We start from the raw sequence: 19,674 nt of genomic DNA, 5'->3' as shown, positions 1-19,674 counted from the left end.
ACCTTTCCTTCCCTCATACTCTACTTCTCTCATTCAGCCTTAATTTAATTGTTGTTGTGAAATGAATTCACAGCTTTAACTCTTCACATTGTTTCCTCACCGCTCCTGAGGAGAGGTTGCCAGCTCTGGGTTGACATATTCCTGGAGATTTCGCCTCAGGAATTCCAGCACCCCCACACTTCCCTACCTGACATGCCCAACGCCGTGACCGCAACCAATCGGAAAATGAACAGACTCCTCAGTAACCAATGGGGTGATTCTTGCTGCCCTTCAATCCAGTCTCCTGTCCCCAATCTCCTAGAAGTTCATGACCATTACTGAAAGACAATGGAATTTTAAAAACAATATTTTCTTTATTTTGTTTTCCAATGATTTTTCCTCCAAATTGGTTGAATGAAATTAATTCTTAATTTCTGAAGACTCCAGGGCAGTCCTAGAGGGTTGGCAATCCATTCCTGCGTGCCGTGTATTTCTATTCACACTCGGACAAGAGTAGAGTTCATTACTTAGAGAAAGATGAGAAAACTGAGACTGAGGGCGGGGTTTTCTGCACCCCCCCCCCCACCACCACCATCCCCGCGCCGTGTTTTGCGGTGGCAGAGACGATGAGATCTTCTGTACCCGCCGATTTGTGTTCTTCACTTCCTCCGCCGCCTGAGAACCTGTGGCAGGATTGGGGTAATTGACTGGAAGATCCCCCCTTCCCCCCCCCCCCCCCCCCCCCCCCCCCCGACGGGAAGTGCCGGAAGATCCCACCCAACATTCAAGGCAGGAAGATTTAACATTCAATCCCCTTTTGGTGGTGAAACCTTTCTCTTATCATTTCACCTCATCCCTATCTCCCTATGTTTTCATTACATCTTCTTTGCTGTTTGACACATTCCTTCGATGATTATTTGCATCTGGTTATTGTTGTGGGGTTTGGTTACTTCTCAGTCAGCCTTAATAAAGTCCTTGTAGTCTTAAGTAGTGATGCTCGATCAATGACTCCAGAAGCGAGATTGGATGACAATTGAAGGCTTTATTGGACTAGATGTTTCCCCCAGCAGCGCAGGTACAGAATGCAGCAGCTAGGGAGACACTGACTCTTATACTCCGCCTTACTGGGCGGAACCAGTAGGCAGGCTTCACCAATGGTCTTCCTGTCTCAGTACCTCCCACACCAATGATCTTACAGCCTCAACCTAGGTACCGTAATACACCTAATACCAACTACCACATTCACCCCCTGTTAAAAAAAAAGAGTCCGGCGGGGGTGGTGGTCTCGCATCATACAGTGGTAGAAGTTACGGTGGTACCCGTCGGTGGTACAGTGTTTTGCCTTATTACACGTCACAACTATTTACAGTATTCATTTTACATGTACATATCAGGATGAGGCAATTAGTCGATCGGGGCCCTGGTCGTCCTCTGTGATCGTCGCAGTTTCGGCGGTGATGCAGGCGCCGGCTCGGGCATCCGTGACTCCGGGAGCGTGACTTTGGCTTCGTCGGTGGCTTCATTACCCCTGGGTGGGACCAGTGGATGAACCGATCCACCTGGGAAGGGGGCAGCCGTGGGGTGCGCCAGTGGGAGGGAGGGTGAGGTTGGTGGGGGGGGGGGGGATCCAGCGGGCGCCAGGTGCCATAGGGAGCCGTATTCTGCCGGCCGTCGGGGTACACCACGTAGGCATACTGAGGTTAGCGTGAAGGAGGTGGACCCTCTCTACCAATGGGTCTGACTTGTGCACCCCCACGTGTTTGCGGAGCAGAATGAGTCCAGGAGCTGCCAGCCAGATTGGGAGCGAGGTCCCGGAGGAGGACTTCCTAGGGAAGACTAGGAGACGTTCATGAGGTGTTTCGTTTGTCGTGGTACACAGCAGTGATCGGATGGAGTGGAGTGCATCGGGAAGGACCTCCTGCCAGAGGGAGACTGGGAGATTCCTGGACTGTAGGGCCAGTAGGACGGTCTTCCAGACCGTTCCGTTCTCCCTCTCTACCTATCTGTGTCCCCGGGGGTTGTAACTGGTCGTCCTGCTCGAGGCAATGCACTTGCTGAGCAGGAATTGAAGCAGTTCATCGCTCATGAAGGAGGACCCCTATCGCTGTGTATGTAGGCGGGGAAACCAAACAGCGTAAAGATACTGTGGAGGGCTTTTATGATGGTGGCTGCGATCATGTCGGGGCAGGGGATGGCGCATGGGAATCGGGAGTACTCATCAATCACGTTCAAGAAGTACGTGTTGTGGTCGGTGGAGGGGAGGGGCCCTTTGAAGTCCATACTGAGGCGTTCAAAGGGACGGTAAGTCTTTATCAGGTGCACTTTCTCCGGCCTGTAGAAGTGCGGCTTGCACTCCGCGCAGATTTGGCAGTGCCTGGTGGCGGTCCGGACCTCCTCGAGGGAGTAGGGCAGGTTGCGGGTCTTGATAAAATGAAAGAATCGAGTGACCCCCGGGTGGCAGAGGTCCTCATGGAGTCGGTCCACTTATGCGTTGGCACATGTGCCGCGGGATAGGGCATCAGGAGGCTCATTTAGCTTCCCGGGATGATACAAGATCTCATAGTTGTAGGTGGAGAGCTCGATCCTCCACCGTAAGATCTTATTGTCCTTTATCTTGCCCCGCTGTGCATTATCGAACATGAAAGCTACCGACCGTTGGTCAGTGAGGAGCGTGAATCTCCTGCCGGCCAGGTAATGCCTCCAGTGCCGCATAGCTTCTACTGGGCCTGGGCAAGACCACCCCCCCCCCCCCGGCCTGGGCCTCCTTTTCAATGGAGGGATGACGGATTTCTGAAGCATGGAGGGTGCGTGAGAAGAAGGCCATGGGCCTGCCCGCTTGGTTGAGGGTGGCTGCCAGAGCTACGTCGGACCCGCCGCTCTCAACTTGGAAGGGAAGGGATTCATCGATTGCGTGCATCGTGGCCTTTGCGATGTCCGCCTTTATGTTGCTGAAGGCCTGGCGGGCCTCTGCCGACAGGGGGAAAACCGAGGGTTGGATTAGTGGGCGGGCCTTGTCCGCATAATTGGGGACCCACTGGGCATAATATGAAAGAAAATCCCAGGCAGCGTTTCAGGGCCTTGGAGCAGTCGGGGAGGAGAAACTCAATGAGGGGACCCATGCGTTCGGGATCTGGGCCTATGACTCCATCATGCACTGCTTAGCCGAGGATGGCTAGACGGTCGGTGCTGAACACACATTTGTCCTTGTTGTAGGTTAAGTTAAGGGTTTTTGCGGTATGGAGGTATTTGCGGAGGTTGGTGTCGTGGTACTGCTGGACGTGGCCGCAGATTGTGACGTTGTCGAGGTACGGAAACGTGGCCCGCAAACTTTACCGGTCAACCATTCGGTCCATCTCCCGTTGGAAGACCGAGACCCCATTTGTGACGCCGAAGGGAACCCTTAGGAAGTGGTAGAGCCGCCCCTCTGCTTCAAATGCAGTGTACTTGTGGTCGTCCGGGCAGGTGGTAGGCGGATTTGAGGTCCACCATGGAAAATACCTTGTATTGTGCAATCTGATTGACCAAATCAGATATGCGGGGGAGAGGGTACGCGTCGAGCTGCGTATACCTGTTGATGGTCTGACTGTAAGCGATGACCATCCTGTACTTCTCCCCGGTCTTTACAACCACTACTTGAGCTCTCCAGGGGCTGTTGCTAGCCTCGATAACACCTTCCTTCAGTAGCCACTGGACTTCCGACCTAATGAAGGTCCGGTCCTGGGCACTACACCGTCTGCTCCTGGTGGTGACGGGTTTGCAATCCGGGGTGAGGTTCGCAAAAAGGGAAGGCAGGTCGACATTGAGGGTCGCGAGGCTGCAGACAGTGAGGGGGGGGCGGTATAGGGCCGCCGAATTTAAAGGTAAAGCTCTGGAGGTTGTATTGGAAGTCCAATCCCAGGAGCGTGGCAGCGCAGAGGTGAGGGAGGACGTGGAGTCGGAAATTTTATTCTCTTCCCTGGACCGTGAGGTTCGCTACGCAGAACCCCTTGATCTCTACAGAGTGAGACCCGGAGGCCAGGGAGATTCTTTGGTTAACTGGGTGTATGGGGAGAGAACAGCGCCTTACCGTGTTGGGGTGTATGAAGCTCTCTGTGCTCCTGGAGTTGATCAGGCAGGATGTTTTGGTCGCGGTCGTGAGCGTTCGGGGCCGGGACTGGTCCAGGGTCACCGAGGCGAGTCGTGGTAAAAGTTGAAGATTTTCCTCGGGCGGTGTGTGGTCATCGAATCGGGATCCTGAGACTCCAGCCAAGATGGCGGCGCCCACGGGTCGCACATGGCTGGGGGTGGGCATGATGGCGGCGCTGATGCATCACACGCTGGGGAACAAGATGGCGGCGCCCGGGGCCCGCACATGGCTCGGGAAAATGAAGATGGTGGTGCCCGGAGACAGCGGCGACCGCCCGGGCCTGGTATACCACCACGAAATGACCCTTTTTGCCACAACCTTTGCAGGTGGGGGAGCGGGCCGGGCATGCGCTGCCGGGGGTGCTTGGCTTGCCCGCAAAAATAACAGCAGGGCCCCCCGGGGTTGCGTGGTAGCCGCGCGGCACAAGCTTGTGGGGGGATGGCGGATGCATCGAGGTCGGCCGCGGGTGGGTTCCACGCTACCCAAGGGGCTGCCGCGCGGTCGGGGACATATGCGCTCCAGGATGCTAGCAAGGGCCCGTGCCTCCTTGAGGCCTAGTGTCTCTTTTTCCAGCAGCCGCTGACGGATTTGGGAGGACAGCATACTTGCAACGAATGCGTCCCGGATTAAAAGTTCTGTGTGGTCGCTGGCTGAACCTTGCGGGCAGTCACAGTTCCTCCCTAGTACCAGGAGCGCGCAGTAGAATTCATCCAGCGATTCCCCCGGGATTTGTCGCCTTGTCGCTAGCAGATATCGGGCGTAAACCTGGTTTACTGGGCGAATGTAGTGTCCTTTCAACAGGGCCATCGCGGCCTCGAAATCGTCCCCATCCTCGATGAGGGTGTAGATCTCTGGGCTTACCCTCGAGTGGAGAACTTGCATCTTCTGGTCCTCCGTGGGTGCAGTCGTGGCCGTCCTGAGGTACCCTTTGAAGCACGCCAGCCAGTGTTTGAAGGTTGCCGCCGAGTTTGCCGCGTGGGGGCTGAGTTGCAGACACTCCGGCTTGATTCTGAGCTCCATTCTTTGAAATCTAGTCCAATAAATTGATGCTCGATCAATGTCTCCAGAAGCGAGATTGGAAGACAATTGAAGGCTTTATTGGACTCGATGTTTCCCCCGGCAGCGCACGTACAGAATGCAGCTGCTAGGGAGACACAGACTCTTATACTCCGCCTTACTGGGCGGAACCCGCAGGCAGGCTTCACCAATGATCTTCCTGTCTCGGGTACCTCCCACACCAATGATCTTACAGCCTCAACCTAGGTACCGTAATACCCCTAATACCGACTACCACAAGTAGGTTAACCGTGAATATTTATTAGAAACTCACAGCTATGCACATATATGCAGTATGTGGTCGAAGCGAGGAGCTGTCTCCTTAGTGACTGTGACTGGTTGAAGATTATGCAGTTTGATGAAGCCAATGGAACAAAACCCTTGCCTTGAGCTATCAGTTTGTGCAAAAGCAACCACCAAATAGCCCACTGCTGAGCTGTGTATCACCCAGTTTGACTCCGAATGAGGAGCATGGACTTTGCAACATGAACTCCGCATCGTACTCAGGCACTCATCGTCTTTTCCTCTTCTTCACAGAGTGTCGTGCGTCGCTTCAGATCATTTACCCAGCGGCGCACATTGAGCTCGAAGAGGGAAAGGAATTGACGCTGAATTGCACCGTGAGATAAACCACCTCAGAGAATGAAAAGCCTCAGATTGATTGGTCCAAGAGACTGAAGGGAGGAATTGGATGTTCTGGAAGAGAAGATTACAGTGACTCTGAAGTTGACTACACGGAGCTGAAACAACAGGAAGCTGGGAGCTTTGCTGTGATTGTCCTGCTTCGGTTCTGAAAGCTAAATCAATCAGATAGCAGGAGGTATCAGTGCCAGGTCAAGCTAACTGTCACTGGGTCAATGTCAGCACAGGGCCACATTATCACCCTAACTGTCAACAGTAAGTTATCCAACAATAACAGAAATGTAGCTGCACCACCTGTAATTATATATTGAAACAGGCAGCTGTGTGAAGGAGGTTCTATTTTCTGTTCTGGTGCTCAGGGGCTCGAGCCGCCAGACACGGAGTGGACTGAGCTCTTCACCAGTGAAGACAGAAGACTGCCAAGTGACCCGATAGAATCCTTTCAAACTGTGAAGGGGTTTGATAGGGTAGGCACAACTTTTTTTTCGACTTGTGGAGGAGGCCAAAACTAGGGTCCAACAATATAAGACACTGACTAATAAATTCCATAGGGAATTCAGGAGAAACTTCTTTATCCAGAGAGTGATGAGACTGTTACACTGCGAGTGGTTGAGGTGAATAGAACATAGATAGAACATTCCAGCGCAGTACAGGCCCTTCGGCCCTCGATGTTGCGCCGACCTGTGAAACCACTCTAAAGCCCATCTACACTATTCCCTTATCATCCATATGTCTATCCAATGACCATTTGAATGCCCTTAGTGTTGGCGAGTCCACTACTGTTGCAGGCAGGGCATTCCACGCCCTAACTACTCTCTGAGTAAAGAACCTACCTCTGACATCTGTCTTATATCTATCGCCCCTCAATTTAAAGCTATGTCCCCTCGTGCTAGACATCACCATCCGAGGAAAAAGGCTCACACTGTCCACCCTATCCAATCCTCTGATCATCTTGTATGCCTCAATTAAGTCACCTCTTAACCTTCTTCTCTCTAACTAAAACAGCCTCAAGTCCCTCAGCCTTTCCTCATAAGATCTTCCCTCCATACCAGGCAACATTCTGGTAAATCTCCTCTGCACCCTTTCCAATGCTTCCACATCCTTCCTATAATGCGGCGACCAGAATTGCACGCAATACTCCAAATGCGGCCGCAACAGAGTTTTGTACAGCTGCAACATGATCTATTGGCTCCGAAAATCAATCCCTCTACCAATAAAAGCTAACACACCGTACGCCTTCTTAACAACCCTCTCAACCTGGGTGGCAACTTTCAGGGATCTATGTACATGGACACCGAGATCTCTCTGCTCATCCACACTGCCAAGAATCTTACCATTAGCCCAGTACTCTGTCTTCCTGTTATTCCTTCCAAAATTAATCACCTCACACTTTTCTGCATTAAACTCCAATTGCCGCCTCTCAGCCCAGCGCTGCAGCTTATCTATGTCCCTCTGTAACTTCCTTCCGCACTGTCCACAACTCCACCGACTTCAGTGTCATCTGCGAATTTAATCACCCATCCTTCTACGCCCTCCTCCAGGTCATTTATAAAAATGACAAACAGCAGTGGCCCCAAAACAGATCCTTGTGGTACACCACTAGTAACTGGACTCCAGTCTGAACATTTGTTTGTGAGGCATGACCTACCCTTCACAAAACCGTGTTGACTATCTCTAATCAAATTATTCTTTTCCAGGTGATTATACATCCTATCTCTTATAAACCTTTCCAAGATTTTGCCCACAACAGAAGTAAGGCTCACTGGTCTATACTTACCGGGGTTGTTTCTCCTCCCCTTCTTGAACAAGGGGACAACATTTGCTATCCTCCAGTCTTCTGGCACTATTCCTGGAGATAAAAATGACTTAAAGATCAAACTCAAAGGCTCAGCAATCTCCTCCCTAGCTTCCCAGAGAATCCTAGGATAAATCCCATCTGGCCCAGGGGACTTATCTATTTTCACACTTTCCAGAATTTCTAACACCTCCTCCTTATGAACCTCAAGCCCTTCTAGTCTAGTAGCCTGAATCTCAGTATTCTCCTCGACAACATTGTCTCCTGTGTGAATACTGACGAAAAATATTCATTTACCACCTCTCCTATCTCCTCGGACTCCACGCACAACTTCCCACTACTGTCCTTGACTGGCCCTACTCTTACCCTAGTCATTCTTTTATTCCTGACATATCTGTAGAAAGCTTTAGGGTTATCCTTGATCCTACCTGCCAAAGACTTCTCATGTCCCCTCCTGGCTCTTCTTAGCTCTCTCTTTAGGTCTTTCCTAGCTAACTTGTAACTCTCGAGCGCCCTAACTGAACCTTCAGGTCTCATCTTTACATAAGCCTCCTTCTTCCTCTTGACAAGTGTTTCGACTGCTTTAGTAAACCACGGTTCCCTTGCTCGACCACTTCCTCCCTGCCTGACAGGTACATACTTATCAAGGACATGCAGTAGCTGTTCCTTGAACAAGCTCCACATTTACATTGTGCCCATCCCCTGCAGTTTTCCTCTCCATCCGATGCATCCTAAGTCTTGCCTCATTGCATCATAATTGCCTTTCCCCCAGATATAACTCTTGCCCTGCGGTATATACCTACCCCTTTCCATCACTAAAGTAAACGTAATCGAATTGTGGTCACTATCACCAAAGTGCTCACCTACCTCCAAATCTAACACCTGTCCTGGTTCATTTCCTAGTACCAAATCCAATATGGCCTCGCTTCTCGTTGGCCTATCTACATACTGTGTCAGGAAACCCTCCTGCACACATTAGACAAAAACGGACCGATCTAAAGTACTCAAACTATAGCGTTTCCAGTCAATATTTGGAAAGTTAAAGGCCCCCATAACAACTACCCTGTTGCTTTCGCTCCTATCCAGAATCATCTTTGCAATCCTTTCCTCTACATCTCCGAAACTTTTCGGAGGCCTATAGAGAACCCCTAACAGGGTGACCTCTCCTTTCCTGTTTCTAACCTCAGCCCATACTACCTCAGTAGACGAGTCCTCATCAAACGTCCTTTCTGCCACCGTAATACTGTCCTTGACTAACAATGCCACCCCTCCCCCTCTTTTACCACCTTCCCTGAGCTTACTGAAATATCTAAACCCCGGCACCTGCAACAACCATTCCTGTCCCTGCTCTATCCGTGGAGAATCGCCGGTAGCTGGTGTGAATCCCGCCCCCGCCGTATCCATGTCTCCGAAATGGCCACAACAGAGATAAATTTAAGGGGAAGCAGGGAAGCTGGATAAACAAGTGAGGGTGAAAGGAATAGAAGGATATAGGTTGTTGGGATTACACAAAGAGAGATGGGAGGAGGCTCGTGTGGAGGATAAATACCAGCAGTTGGACTGAATGGCCTGTTTCTGTTCTACAGATGACATGTATTATACAATCACAATCCCTCAGTCACACCAATCCCTGCGGAAAGACATTCATCAGCTCCAATTGTCCAAAAAAGAGACTTTGACTATAATGTTCGTAAATTCTGCTAGCTTTAGAAAATCCCAGGGAGCTGTTGTTTCGAGAACATTGATCCAATGTAGAAAGTGTGGTGATCTCTATGTGTGCATGTACACAAGGGGTTAATGTGTCATCAATAGCACCACAAGAGGGCCGGACCAACCGGGGTACAAAAGGCAACCACATTGGGTCTCTCTCTCTCTCTCCTGGGTGCACTGTGACCAGGGCAGTAGCAAACTAGTTCAGATGGCTAGTGGAGTTACGTATAGTTACCATAGTTAGATCTTGTTAACCTTATCACTAGTAGCAAAGTTAAAGTAAAGAACTCATGTAAATATTGTTGTAGTTACTCAATAAACCTTTTCTTACGTTTCAAAGAGTTCAAATCTTTAACATCGGGATTCAGAATACCTCATCACTAACCAAGGAATGAGTAGCACATGTTCCCTACCACACAGGTAACAAAACAGAAAGCGGGTTGATTCCTTTGGGCTTCCTCTGAACAGACTTCCCCTAAGGGTCTGGGATTTACAACCAGTTGCCAAATTATAGAACCTTCTCCCAGGTGACATTACCTGAAGGCCAATCTTGGCTAGCTTCATCTTCGCCTCACCATGTATGTAATCTGTGACTATTCCTGAAGCCCAAGTGATCACTCTCCATTTAATTCCACTTGGTACTTATCTACCCATTTTTCTAGCTTATCTGTTGTATTGCAGTCAATAGAAAATTCAAGTACGGCTAGAATACTTAATGAGTACTTTAGTATCAGTGTTTACTAATCAAGAAAATGTCGACAAAATGTTGGTAGACATGGAGATGGTCGAGATAATTTACTGCTTACGACATCCAAATTTGGGACGATTGGCAAATTTAAAAATTTTACTTGATATTGCAGTTTACAAGTCATTTGTGTATATAATCAAATAAAATAGTGGACTTAGCATTGAACCTTTGGGAACACCACTTCCTACAGCTTGTAAAGCAACCATTTACCACAGTTCAAAAATCTAAGTTAACACTGATCCAACAGTATCTCATTAATCGCATGTACAAAATGATTTCTTGGAATGCATACAGACAATATCCATTGCATTCCTTTTAATTTCTGTTACTTCACCGTAAAACTCAGTTAGATTAGTCAAGCACGATCTGCCATTTACACATTTTTGCCGGCTCACCTTAATGATAAACGGGCAGCACGGTAGCATTGTGGATAGCAGTGTGGCTTCACAGCACCAGGGTCCCAGGTTCAATTCCCCGCTTGGGTGACTGTCTGTGCGGAGTCTGCACGTTCTCCCCGTGTCTGCGTGGGTTTCCTCTGGATGCTCCGGTTTCCTCCCACAGTCCAAAGATGTGCAGGTTAGGTGGATTGGCCATGATAAATTGTCCTTAGTGTCCAAAAAAAAGGTTAGGAGGGGTTATTAGGTTACAGGGAATGGGTGGAAGTGAGGGCTTAAGTGGGTCGGTACAGACTCAATGGGCCGAATGGCCTCTTCTGCCACTGTATGTTCTATGTTTTATGTACTCATCGATTTGCTTAATAACAGCAAGAGGTGATTCTGTTCCAACATGCAATCCATTTCTTAGCTCCATCTACGCACCTTGGTTCCATAACCCTCAAACCCCGTACCCCCAAAAAACTCTGTCAACCTCAGTTTGGAAGCCGTCCATTGACCGCCAGTCAGCAGCTATTTGGGAGAAGCGAGTTCCCGGTTTTACCCCCTTTGTGTGAGGAAATGCTTCCTGACACCACCCCTGGACGGTCTGGCTTCAGTGTAATCCCCCAGCAGAATATATAATTTCCCTCTTGTCCCCCTATCAAATCCTTTAAGCACGTCAATTAGACCATGCATTAATCTTCTCTACTCGGGAGAACTTCTAATTCCCATTGTGATGTGCCTTTCTAGACAACCTTCACACATTTGATTCCCAGGAACCTGCAGCATTTAACTAATTTCTTCACTTTCCTAGGCTTTACAGAAAATACTCAGGAGCAAGTAGACTTGGCTGCTCGAAACAATGGGATGGAATGGAATGAGTTTATGAGTATAAACTGTGGATGTTAACATTCCTTCTGCAGTGGGTCACTGAGTTCAATTATTGAACATGTAAGTGGAAAATGTTCTTTGCAATGTCACAATTATAGCTGGGCGTTTACTGTAACAGCCTTCCCAATAATGTCTATTTAATGTATTCAATCTCACGCTGTGGGTGTCGCTGGCTAGACCAGCATTTATTGCCCATCCCTAAATGCCCTTGAGAAAGTGGTGGTGAGCTGCCTTCTTGGACCTCTGCAGTCCCTGAGGAGTAGCTACACCCACAGTGCTCTTCGGGAGGGAGTTCCAGGATGTCCCAGCGACAGTGAAGGAATGGCGATATATTTCCAAGTCGGGGCGGTGAGTGACGTGGAGGGGAACCTCCAAGTGGTGGGGTTCCCAGGTATCTACTGCTCCTGTCCCTCTATGATGTGGAGATGCCGGCGTTGGACTGGGGTGAGCACAGTACGAAGTCTTACAACACCAGGTTAAAGTCCAACAGGTTTGTTTCGATGTCACTAGCTTTCGGAGCACTGCTCCTTCCTCAGGTGAATGCAGAGGTCTGTTCCAGAAACACATATATAGACAAATTCAAAGATGCCAAACAATGCTAGGAATGCGAGCATTAGCAGGTGATTAAATCTTTACAGATCCAGAGATGGGGTAACCCCAGGTTAAAGAGGTGTGAATTGTATCAAGCCAGGACAGTTGGTAGGATTTTGCAGGCCAGATGGTGGGGGATGAATGTAATGCGACATGAATCCCAGGTCCCGGTTGAGGCCGCACTCATGTGTGCGGAACTTGGCTATAAGTTTCTGCTCGGCGATTCTGCGTTGTCGCGGGTCCTGAAGGCCGCCTTGGAGAACGCTTACCCGGAGATCAGAGGCTGAATGCCCTTGACTGCTGAAGTGTTCCCCGACTGGAAGGGAACATTCCTGCCTGGTGATTGTTGCGCGATGTCCGTTCATTCGTTGTCGCAGCGTCTGCATGGTCTCGCCAATGTACCACGCTTCGGGACATCCTTTCCTGCAGCGTATGAGGTAGACAACGTTGGCCGAGTCGCACGAGTATGTACCGCGTACCTGGTGAGTGGTGTTCTCACGTGTAATAGTGGTATCCATGTCAATGATCTGGCACGTCTTGCAGAGATTGCCATGACAGGGTTGTGTGGTGTCGTGGTCACTGTTTTGAAGACTGGGTAGTTTGCTGCAAACAATGGTTTGTTTGAGGTTGCGCGGTTGTTTGAAGGCAAGTAGTGGGGGTGTGGGGATGACCTTGGCAAGATGTTCATCGTCATCAATGACGTGTTGAAGGCACATCTTCTTCACAGCCTTCAACACGTCATTGATGACGATGAACATCTTGCCAAGGTCATCCCCACACCCCCACTACTTGCCTTCAAACAACCGCGCAACCTCAAACAAACCATTGTTTGCAGCAAACTACCCAGTCTTCAAAACAGTGACCACGACACCACACAACCCTGTCATGGCAATCTCTGCAAGACGTGCCAGATCATTGACATGGATACCACTATTACACGTGAGAACACCACTCACCAGGTACGCGGTACATACTCGTGCGACTCGGCCAACGTTGTCTACCTCATACGCTGCAGGAAAGGATGTCCCGAAGCGTGGTACATTGGCGAGACCATGCAGACGCTGCGACAACGAATGAACGGACATCGCGCAACAATCACCAGGCAGGAATGTTCCCTTCCAGTCGGGGAACACTTCAGCAGTCAAGGGCATTCAGCTTCTGATCTCCGGGTAAGCGTTCTCCAAGGCGGCCTTCAGGACCCGCGACAACGCAGAATCGCCGAGCAAAAACTTATAGCCAAGTTCCGCACACATGAGTGCGGCCTCAACCGGGACCTGGGATTCATGTCGCATTACATTCATCCCCCACCATCTGGCCTGCAAAATCCTACCAACTGTCCTGGCTTGATACAATTCACACCTCTTTAACCTGGGGTTACCCCATCTCTGGATCTGTAAAGATTTAATCACCTGCTAATGCTCGCATTCCTAGCATTGTTTGGCATCTTTGAATTTGTCTATATATGTGTTTCTGGAACAGACCTCTGCATTCACCTGAGGAAGGAGCAGTGCTCCGAAAGCTAGTGACATCGAAACAAACCTGTTGGACTTTAACCTGGTGTTGTAAGACTTCGTCCTGTCCCTCTAGATGGTAGAGGTCGTGGGTTTGAGAGGTGCTGTCAAAATTACTTCTGTAACTATTAGTTGCCATTGCTGTTTGAGAAACTGTTATCTAGTTAAAATAGCAGGAGAATTCTCACTGGTGTATGGGCCAATATCTATTCCTTGGGCCAATATTGTGTAATAGTGACTATTTTCCATGATGTAGAGATGCTGGGGTTGGACTGGGGTGGGCACAGTAAGAAGTCTTACAACACCAGGTTAAAGTCTCACCTGGTGAAGGAGCTATGCTGAGAGCTGGTGATTCCAAAGAAACCTGTTGGACTTTAACCTGGTGTTGTAAGACTTCTTGACTATTATCATTAACTCAACCAATATCAAAACAACAATCAACGATCCAATGATTGGAAAAAAGGTATACTTTTAATTGGGTTTAATGTAATGTTTCTGGTCTGGAAGGTTAAAACCTATAGTTAGATCCATGCTGGACAAAGGTGTTTGTATGTTGGTGGGTGTTGGGTAAGTTCCGACTGTGTTTCAGTTGTGCTTAGAGAGGGCTACTGCATGAAGAGTAGGTAAGAGTAAGTCGGTGCTTAGCAACAGGAGGCCACTTTCCAGAGGGAAGATCTTCCCTCTGTTCTTAGTTTTATTTTACATAAGGTTCTATTGGAGTTTCTTCATTTTTACAAACCCTCAAAAACTGTTCCAGTACATTATAAATGCTTCTGCAGACATGAGTATAGAAAAAGACAGGAGAACACCAACATAGTTGATTCCTAGAATCAGTGCCTCCAACCATACAATTTTTTCTTCAAATCACAGATAGACAAGAGAATTGGGGAATAGAGGGTAAGGCCAAGCAAACATTGCAAGATGATGCACACCTTCATATATAGCGAATTCAAAATGGTGCCACATAACTTATGGAAACTCTAGTAGAATCAAATCGGACACAACGGAACCTATAAACTTGAGATACGGGTCCCATACTTTCCGGAATACATCCGTTTTAGAACGGAGTATGAACGTTAGGAACTCCATGGGGATACACTCCATTATATCCAGTTGCAGCTCCTGTTAGACCGCTTGACGGCTCTGGAGCTGCGGATGGACTCACTTTGGAGCATCCGCGATGCTGAGGACGTCGCGGATCGCACGTTTAGCGAGTTGGTCACACTGCAGGTGAAAGGTACTGAGGGCGATAGAAAATGGGTGACCAAAAGACAGAGCAAGAGTAGGAAGGCAGTGCAGGTGTCCTCTGCGGTCATCTCCCTGCAAAACAGATATACCGCTTTGGATACTGTTGAGGGAGATGGCTCACCAGGGGAAGGCAGCAGCAGCCAGGTTCATGGCACCGTGGCTGGCTCTGCTGCGCAACTGGGCAGGAAGAAGAATGGCAGGCCTATAGTGATAGGGGACTCAATTGTAAGGGGAATAGACAGGCGGTTCTGCAGATGCAATCGAGACTCCAGGATGGTATGTTGCCTCCCTGGTGCAAGGGTCAAGGATGTCTCGGAGCAGCTGCAGGACATTCTGGGGGGGTGGGGGGGAGGGTGAACAGCCAGCTGTTGTGTTGCACAGAGGCACCAACGATATAGGTAAAAAATGGTACGAAGTCCTACAAGCTGAATTCAGGGAGTTAGGAGTTAAACTAAAAAGTAGGACCTCAAAGGTAGTAATCTCAGGATTGCTACCAGTGCCACGAGCTAGTCAGAGTAGGAATGTCAGGATAGATAGGATGAATGCGTGGCTCGAGAGATGGTGCAAGAGGGAGGGTTTCAAATTCCTGGGGCATTGGAACCGGTTCTGGGGGAGGTGGGACCAGTACAAACCGGATGTTCTGCACCTGGGCAGGACTGGAACCAATGTCCTAGGGGGGTGTTTGCTAGAGCTGTTGGGGAGAGTTTAAACTAATGTGGCAGGGGGATGGGAACTGATGCAGGAAGTTGAAAGGTAGTAAAACAGGGACAGAAACAAAAGGCAGTAAGGGGGAAAGTGTAAGGCAGAGAAGCCATAGTCAAATATCAAAAAGGGTGACAGTACAAGGTACAGTGACTGAGGGGAGCTCAGTGAATAGGACCAGGAAAACTAAAAGGAATAAAACGGGAAGTGAAAACGTTAATGGTAAGCGACGCGGCAGGTTGTTACATGAAGATGTGGGTTCAACGACAAGGAAAATTAGGAGAAAGGTTAAGAGGAAATATAACTTAGGAGAGGTTACTGATCGAGGTGTTAAGATTCAGAACAGAGGTAAAAAAGCCAACATAAGTGTATTTTACCCGAATGCTCATAGTATTCAGAATAAGGTAAATGAGTTGATGGCGCAAATCATCGTGAATGACTATGATTTAGTGGCCATTACTGAAACATGGTTAAAGGATGGTCACAACTGGGAGTTAAATATCCGAGGGTATCAAACTATTCGGAAGGACAGAGTGGATGGTAAGGGAGGTGGTGTAGCTCTGTTATTTAAGGATGACATCCGGGCAACAGTAAGGGATGACATCGGTGCTATGGAGGATAAGGTTGAATCCATTTGGGTGGAAATCAGGAATAGTAAGGCGAAAAAGTCACTGATAGGAGTAGTCTATAGGCCACCAAATAGTAACATTATGGTGGGGCAGGCAATAAACAAAGAAATAACTGATGCATGTAGAAATGGTACAGCAGTTATCATGGGGGATTTTAAACTACATGTCGATTGGTTTAACCAGGTCGGTCAAGGCAGCCTTGAGGAGGAGTTTATAGAATGTATCCGCGATAGTTTCCGAGAACGGTATGTAATGAAACCTACGAGGGAACAAGCGGTCCTAGATCTGGTCCTGTGTAATGAGACAGGATTGATTCAGGATCTCATAGTTAGGGATCCTCTCGGAAGGAGCGATCACAATATGGTGGAATTTAAAATACAGATGGAGGGTGAGAAGGTAAAATCAAACACTAGTGTTTTGTGCTTAAACAAAGGAGATTACAATGGGATGAGAGAAGAACTAGCTAAGGTAGACTGGGAGGAAAGACTTTATGGTGAAACAGTTGAGGAACAGTGGCGAACCTTCCAAGCGATTTTTCACAGTGCTCAGCAAAGGTTTATACCAACAAAAAGGAATGACGGTAGAAAGAGGGAAAATCGACTGTGGATATCTAAGGAAATAAGGGAGAGTATCAAATTGAAGGAAAAAGCATACAAAGTAGCAAAGATTAGTGGGAGACTAGAGGACTGGGAAAACTTTAGGGGGCAACAGAAAGCTACTAAAAAAGCTATAAAGAAGAGTAAGATAGATTATGAGAGTAAACTTGCTCAGAATATAAAAACAGATAGTAAAAGTTTCTACAAACATATAAAACAAAAAAGAGTGGCGAAGGTAAATATTAGTCCTTTAGAGGATGAGGAGGGAGATTTAATAATGGGAGATGAGAAAATGCCTGAGGAACTGAACAGGTTTTTTGGGTCGGTCTTCACAGTGGAAGACACAAATAACATGCCAGTGACTGATGGAAATGAGGCTATGACAGGTGAGGACCTTGAGAGGATTGTTATCACCAAGGAGGTAGTGATGGGCAAGCTAATGGGGCTAAAGGTAGACAAGTCTCCTGGCCCTGATGGAATGCATCCCAGAGTGCTAAAAGAGATGGCTAGTGAAATTGCAAATGCACTAATGATAATTTACCAAAATTCACTAGACTCTGGGGTGGTCCCGGCGGATTGGAAATTAGCAAACGTGACACCACTGTTTAAAAAAGGAGGTAGACAGAAAGCGGGTAATTATAGGCCAGTGAGCTTAACTTCGGTAGTAGGGAAGATGCTGGAATCTATCATCAAGGAAGAAATAGCGAGGCATCTGGATGGAAATTGTCCCATTGGGCAAACGCAGCATGGGTTCATAAAGGGCAGGTCGTGCCTAACTAATTTAGTGGAATTTTTTGAGGACATTACCAGTGCGGTAGATAACGGGGAGCCAATGGATGTGGTATATCTGGATTTCCAGAAAGCCTTTGACAAGGTGCCACACAAAAGGTTGCTGCATAAGATAAAGATGCATGGCATTAAGGGGAAAGTAGTAGCATGGATAGAGGATTGGTTAATTAATAGAAAGCAAAGAGTGGGGATTAATGGGTGTTTCTCTGGTTGGCAATCAGTAGCTAGTGGTGTCCCTCAGGGATCAGTGTTGGGCCCACAACTGTTCACAATTTACATAGATGAGGCTAAGTGAATGGGCTAGGGTCTGGCAGATGGAATACAGTGTTGACAAATGTGAGGTTATCCATTTTGGTAGGAATAACAGCAAAAGGGATTATTATTTAAATGATAAAATATTAAAACATGTTGCTGTGCAGAGAGACATGGGTGTGCTAGTGCATGAGTCGCAAAAAGTTGGTTTACAGGTGCAACAGGCGATTAAGAAGGCAAATGGAATGTTGTCCTTCATTGCTAGAGGAGTGGAGTTTAAGACTAGGGAGGTTCTGCTGCAATTGTATAAGGTGTTAGTGAGGCCACACCTGGAGTATTGTGTTCAGTTTTTGTCTCCTTACCTGAGAAAGGACGCACTGGCGCTGGAGGGTGTGCAGAGGAGATTCACTAGGTTAATCCCAGAGCTGAAGGGGTTGGATTACGAGGAGAGGTTGAGTAGACTGGGACTGTACTCGTTGGAATTTAGAAGGATGAGGGGGGATCTTATAGAAACATATAAAATTATGAAGGGAATAGATAGGATAGATGCGGGCAGGTTGTTTCCACTGGCAGGTGAAAGCAGAACTAGGTGGCATAGCCTCAAAATAAGGAGAAGTAGATTTAGGACTGAGTTTAGGAGGAACTTCTTCACCCAAAGGGTTGTGAATCTATGGAATTCCTTGCCCAGTGAAGCAGTAGAGGCTCCTTCATTAAATGTTTTTAAGATAAAGATAGATAGTTTTTTGAAGAATAAAGGGATTAAGGGTTATGGTGTTCGGGCCGGAAAGTGGAGCTGAGTCCACAAAAGATCAGCCATGATCTCATTGAATGGCGGAGCAGGCTCGAGGGGCCAGATGGCCGATTCCTGCTTCTAGTTCTTATGTTCTATAATTTCATGCCAATTCTGAATTGAAAAGTATTGCGCTAATCCACGAGCAAAGGTTGTTCTTCTGTGCCGCAAAGATTAGGATATTATACAGCCTTTTTTCATCAACGCCAATTATTCTCCTATCTGGGAGCCCCAGAATTAGGAAAAATGAATTGAATTCTAAGGCTGTGCCGAATATCTTCTCATGGTTTAAGTACACACACTCACTCACACACTCACACAGCGGTCTGGTCCAACAAGGCCTACTGTTCTTTTTCTGACACATCAGCAAGTGGACAAAGTATAATCTCTGATAGAGGTATTATTACTTAAGAACCTGTGTTTAAATCAGGTGTTTGATAAAACAAGATATAAAGTCCAATCATTTTCTATTACCTTTATTATTAATTGTAAATTTTCAGCTTGCAGCAAGTTAAACACTCTCTGAATTTGGGGTTATCGTTCACTCATTCAGCAACTGCTCGATGCCTAAGTTCCTTGAATAAATGTTACAAATGGATGAAAGTGGGTGATGATGAATTGATGATGTGTGAGTTTGTGTGTCTATCTGAGAGTGTTTCTGTGAGAGGCTGAGTGTGGGTGTGTCGGTGTGTGGGTGTGTTTCTGTGAGAGGCTGTGTGTGTGTGTGAGTGTGTGTATGAGGGTGTGTGAGTGGGTGTGTGAGTGTGAGTGTGTGTGTATGCACGTGTGTGTGTGAGTGAGTGTGTGAGTGAGCGTGTGTGAGTGAGTGTGAGTGTGTGAGTATGAGTGTGTGAGTGTGAGTATGAGTGGGTGAGTGGGTGAGAGAGTGGGTGGGTGTGTGGGAGTGTGTGAGAGAGTGTGTGAGAGAGTGTGTGTATGAGTGGGTGTGTGTGTGTGAGTGTGTGTATGTGTGTGAGTGAGTGTCTGAGTGTCTGAGAGTGTGTGTGAGTGAGTGTGAGTGTAAGTGAGTGTGTGGGTGTGCGAGTGTGTGGGTGTGTGAGTGTGTGTGTGTGGGTGTGTGGGTGTGTGAGTGTGAGTGAGTGTGAATGTGTGTGTGCGAGTGAGAGTGTGTGTGAGTGAGTGAGTGTGTGTGAGTGAGTGTGAGTGTGTGTGTGAGTGTGATTGAGTGTGTGGGTGTGTGAGTGTGAGTGAGTGTGAATGTGTGTGTGTGAGTGAGTGAGTGAG

At 47.9% G+C, this 19,674-nt stretch overlaps 1 protein-coding gene across 5 annotated transcripts in view; it reads left to right on the top strand.

Moving 5' to 3' along the window:
• Positions 1 to 19,674, top strand: part of LOC140391506 (uncharacterized) — a 229,505-nt gene that overhangs the window by 27,510 nt on the left and 182,321 nt on the right. For 2 of the 5 annotated variants that reach the window (XM_072476048.1, XM_072476052.1), the window contains exons 1-2: positions 9,632 to 9,728; positions 11,245 to 11,381. The gene's annotated coding sequence lies outside the window, so the exon portion shown is untranslated. Of the gene's footprint in view, positions 1 to 5,698; positions 6,271 to 9,631; positions 9,729 to 11,244; positions 11,382 to 19,674 lie in introns of those variants that run through there. The other 3 variants (XM_072476051.1, XM_072476049.1, XM_072476050.1) reach the window with 2 other exon arrangements.

This window comes from Scyliorhinus torazame, chromosome 15 (assembly GCF_047496885.1).
Source record: "Scyliorhinus torazame isolate Kashiwa2021f chromosome 15, sScyTor2.1, whole genome shotgun sequence".
Classification (NCBI taxonomy): domain Eukaryota; kingdom Metazoa; phylum Chordata; class Chondrichthyes; order Carcharhiniformes; family Scyliorhinidae; genus Scyliorhinus; species Scyliorhinus torazame.
This window is presented reverse-complemented; position numbering and strand designations above follow the sequence as displayed.